Source organism: Thunnus albacares, chromosome 14, assembly GCF_914725855.1.
Source record: "Thunnus albacares chromosome 14, fThuAlb1.1, whole genome shotgun sequence".
NCBI classification, from domain to species: domain Eukaryota; kingdom Metazoa; phylum Chordata; class Actinopteri; order Scombriformes; family Scombridae; genus Thunnus; species Thunnus albacares.
The window spans coordinates 27964261-27969720 of record NC_058119.1 but is presented as its reverse complement, the minus strand read 5'-3'; the positions used below and the strand labels follow the sequence as shown (position 1 = coordinate 27969720).

The 5460-nt window shown below is 36.0% G+C and overlaps 1 pseudogene; it reads left to right on the top strand.

Moving 5' to 3' along the window:
* Window positions 1-2852: 2852 nt before the first annotated feature.
* Window positions 2853-5006, top strand: LOC122997370 (annotated as a pseudogene).
* The last annotated feature ends 454 nt before the right edge of the window (window positions 5007-5460 follow it).

Below are 5460 nucleotides of genomic sequence, written 5' to 3'. Positions count from 1 at the left end.
AATGGTAATGCTTTACTTTATAGGTTCTTTAATTTCATACAAATTTCTGGATATTTTCAGAGTGATTTGCAGGTATTTAACGGTTAATTTTTAGAACATTTTACAGAGAGGGTGGTGAAATTTGGAACAAATTATAAGACAAAACAGAAAAAGTGTGATATTACTTCAGTAGGTAAGTCATATGTGAGTGCATTTTGTAAGCACAATGCATCTTTTTGCTCAAAATAAATGTGTGGACATACTGTGGATTTTGGCCTCCATCACTTACATTGAAAGCACATTTGAAGGGGGTCTTTCAATAGCCAGTATGAATAGGATAAATGATTACAGCGAGGAAAACCTCTTTGACTGTTCATATGGACACCTGACACCTTTTAAGACACACTTAAAAAATTGTGAACTGCTTTTGATACTTAAACATAACCACACGGACTCAGTATGAGAACCTAGGTCCCATCCGTCCACCCCAACCTCCTCACTCTGACTTTACTGTGATGTACTGTATTAATGCATCGCTTCTTTCATTTCGAAAAACATTACTTTTAAATATAACCCAGTTTGACACCTCCACGTATCTCTTTCATTGCTGATGTTGTTTCACACCCAACTGTTTGTTAGCTAACTTTAGTTTTTCCATTTACATTCAGTATGCTTGTTATTTTTCTCTTGTCTTGTCACATTCACTGAGCCACTTTGGGACAGAGAGAAAGACAGCTTTAAAATGCAGCTTACATACAAGCTGTCTCTCATGTCTCTCTCTCAAGCTATGCTTATAAATATATATTATATATAAATATATATTATATTTTTTATATGTGCTCATAAATATACACTATATATTTATGATACATATTCATCTGAATGAGTACAGTTTGCATAATGAGTACTTTTACTTTGATGCTTTCTACAGCTTGCTTCCAATACTTATGTACTTTTACTTAAGTAAGATTTTGAATGCAGGACTTTTACTTTTAAGGGAGTATTTTTTTCATTGTAGTATTTTTACTTTTACTTCAGTACTTCTCCCACCACTGGTGATTTTAGGAAGAGTATTGCTTTTGCCTTTTCACAGCCCTGTCTTCCTGTGTATTGCAAGCAGTAGGCTACATTATGTGCATCCTACATGTTGTTTTAGTCATCTTTGATTAATTATAGGTATATACAGTAGGCTTATATGCCTATATGTAGATGTTTAATGAGTGTATTCATGTGTAGAGGGGTAAAACACTGAGAACTGTTCATACTTGTTATCAAGGTTTACACAGAAAATAGGACAATGCAGAATGGAGGCTAAACGATATTTATTGAGTAATACAAATATTTCTATTAGATTGTCCATAATAAGAATAGATCTGAGGTTAATAAGAATAGATCTGAGACAGAAAGAATATTCCTGTTGATGTCAGTTGTTCTCCGCCTTATTCTCTTTGTTTATTGTCACCAGGCTGTGACTTGAATGTAATAATAATAAATGAGATGGACAAACTGGGTCTAAGATTGGTTATAACATTTATATTGAAGAAGTCTATGCTTTTGTTGTTAGAAATGGAGATGTATCAGTCTGCAGTTGTTTCTTCCAATTCCAACCAACACTTTACAATACCGTACACAAAAGCAAGCAAAGTTAGGTTTGTGCCTGTCATAACCCAGCTCCTAGGCCATGACAAATGTGGGAACGGACACAATGGAGTGTAGTAAATTAAAGATATTTATTATAATAAAGTAAACAACTGAAGAAATAATTGCAAATATGGAGTGTGTCAGTCAGTAACATCAGTAATGTAGGTGTGAATGTATGAACACTGAAGTGTAAGGTGTTGTGGAGTAAAAACAAAACAAGAATCAAACAAAAAAAGAAAAACCTGCGGCTGCTGGCTGGAATGCATCAATGTGAGAGAGAGAGCTCGAACAATGCTGGGAGTTGACATTTTATCCTATGGCAGCATCAGGCTCAGGTGCTCCGAATTCAGCTAGCTGCCACACCATCATCCTCCAAGATACCCTTATGGACACAAGAATATAATACAAGAACAATAATTCATTACCACACCAGCATCATTTCACTTAAGGTAGGTTAGGTAGGGGCTGTCACAGTGCCCAAATACAAAAACCTTATTCTGCAAAGCACAAATTAATTAATTTTTTTGTTTGTTTGTTTATTTTACAAATATTTGTGTCATACAAATATTTTGATGAGTGCAGCTAAGAACTGCTGGAATCAAACTGAGAACAAATGTTGGAATTTTGTGGTATGAGTCTTAACCAGTATGCTACAGTGATGTTCAGTATGTTAGTGTTGTCAAACATGATAAATGTACCAGCCTGCAGTTGTTTCCTCTAATTTATTTTCACTCCAAAACTTAGTCAGAATGCACAATATGTAAACAAAATATAAAATATGCAGATGATTCATAAAATGGTTTGGTCAGACATCTAAACCTCCTTGTCCAAAATCAGAGAGCACAGAGTTATTCAACTGGTGGGATCTCAGGTGATCGGAAAAAAAAGCAAACTGAAGACATCCCTGCAGGCTCAAAGAAATTCTGAGTACAATTTCTTCACAGTGTGTAAAACACTACATTTTATAAACTAAACTATTAATCAAGAAAATAATCAGCAGCTTAATCATTGATGAAAATAATTTTTAGTTGCAGCCCTGAAGAAATATTATTAGGAGATAATGTAACAAAGACACCTTTTTTGTGGCTATAATATACACTGTATTTGTGTGAACATTTAGTGATGTCACTTAACAATGTTATGTAGATATTAAAAAACTTCCATAACTTGATCTCTCATACAACAGGTTTCACTCTTAAGAAGAAGAAGATTTCTACAACAATACCTCACAGATGGAAAGCAATGATTACACCAATGTCACATCCAACTATGATGATTATAACTCCATCTACTATTATTATAACGAGGCCATCTTCTATTATGGTGAACCACATATTATGTATGTGATGACATGCGTAATCATTATTATCAGCTTTCCTTTGACTCTAGTGGCCATCCACTCTCTTTATTCCCAGGTGAGTACTTTATGACTAAGATTTATTAATTTTAGGTCATGTGTCTATCATACATCCTGTCTGTAAAAAATCTTCATCCTGCTTGGGGCTACTAAGTCTTGCAATGACCTAAAAATTTAAGCTAATTGGACCCTAAATACATGCAGTTTACATGTGTAGCTTCATTCCAGCTTCTCTCAAGGTGACGTTAACAGCATCATTAACTTGTAGAGAAGAAATTGTCATCAGGTTTGTCAGAACAATTTGTACAACATTATTTTAGCTCATTATTTTGGGTTTTAATTAAAACAATCGAGAAATATATGAAATATTGTACAGACATTCATGGTCTCCAGAGGCTGAAGCCTACTGACCTAATTGATCCCCTGACTTTTCCTTTAGTGCCATCATCAGGTCAAAAAGTCCAATACTTTGGTTTACAACCAAATACCAGCTAAACCAATGGTAATGTGATCTGCCTCAGTTGTATTTTGTGTTTAGTGCTAATAAACAGATTTAACGCGACCCTGGAAACCCATGCAATCAAGATTTCACTCTACTCCCATCTGGTTACAGATAAAAGACAAAAAAAGCAGTTTTAAATTCCATTGTCCAATAATCACAAGCTTAAAATATATATCAGTCTTTTTGTCTGCATAAAATCAATGTGTGTATGTGTGAATGCATCTATCTATTGTATGTTTTAGAGGCATAATACACAGTGGAAACAAACTTCTCCATGAGGACAATCAATATCTATCGCTCTATCTTTAGCATGCTAACACGCTAAACTAAGATGGTCATTGTCATTGTGAGCATATTAGCATTTAGCTCAATGGACCCCTGTGCCTAAGTACAGCCTCATAGAGCAGTTAGCATGGCTGTAGACTCTTTTTGTCTAGTCTTGTAACATTGATTGACTTGATGACACATTGGCCAATGCATGAATGTTTCTGACTGCAAATGCTGGGCAGAGCAAAATGATTTATCATTACGAAGAATTTCATCCACTTGCCATTTTGCATATTTTATGCAGAGATGCTACATGAAAACACCAGAAATTAAAAAAAAAAAAAAAAATACCACCTGTTTTTTTATTTCTACCATTGTTTTCTTGCAGGTACAAAATGACAATGTTGCTCCAATCTACATCATCAACCTCCTCATCTCTGACATCATTCAGCTCTGCTACATGATCGTCTTAGTGGCAGAACCTGAAAAATCCCAGAAAATCTTCTCTTATTATGTTTACTGCTTTGGTGTGGTTACCAGTGTTGGCTTCATGGTCTGTGTCGCCCTGGAAAGGTAGCTATATGTCTATCATGTATGTTTTTAGCTACTTCCATGTGTATGACCATTGTATTACCATATAAATCTGAAGCTCCTCAAAGTCAGGAATATTCTGTATCTGATGATAGACTGTGTATCTTGTGTTACAAGTATTTGGTCATCGCATGGCCACTGTGGTACCACTTCAGAAGAACCATCAAGATCTCTCTTGTGGTCTGTGTCGTGGTCTGGACCCTTCCTCTTGTTTATGTCCTTGTTTTACATTTCTGGGTTGATAATAGGGTCATAAACACCATTCCTTTCCCACTGTTCATATTCTTCCTGGGTGGGACCCTCAAATCGCTGTCTGCTGCCATCTCGGTCTCCTCTGATGAAAAACGACGAATTGTGGGAATGTTGGTCCTGGTGCTGCTCATCTACACACTGCTGTTTCTCCCCACTATCATCATGTTCTTGACAGAAGAAGCCAGAGATAATTCTAAATTCAACAAGCTGATTGTCATGCTTCTTAAGTTCAGTCCTCTTGCAGACTTGATTCTGTATGTTTTCATTAGGAAAGGGGCCATAGACAAGCTTTTGGCCTCTCTGTGTTGTTGCAGAATGGACAGTGATGATAACATCGGTTCATCAGTATGAAAGACGACAACATGTACACAGTCAGCTCCATGCAGGCAGAGAAAGAGGGAGAAAGAAAAGGGAGAAAACAGACAGAGAAATGTAGCCCAAAAAAAAGGAAGGACAAGACTCATATGAAAAAAAAAACGACACAAGCAGAACAGACTAAGATGAGCTAAGTGATGTACAAATGAGGTACATGGGAAAGTTCAACCCTACATTTTTACAGTCTGGACAGTGAGAAGGTGAAAAACAGAAGTGACAGCTTAACAAGCTCTGCAAAACTTTGAGGCTGTGAACCAACAGCTTTCAAACTTTTAACTGAAAACTGAAATATGTGAGTTTGACAAAAGCATTTATGCTGAATGTTTGTGTTGTTACATGGTGAATGTGTCAGGAGACATTTTATTGCAAACATCAGTGCAGTCTTGGGTTGATAAAACCTGGAAGTGAGATCCCAGCATTAAATGCCATTTCCCTCATTTAATCAACCGTCTTTTACTGAGAAGAATAACTGCTGAATCCAGCTTTTTAATATTAT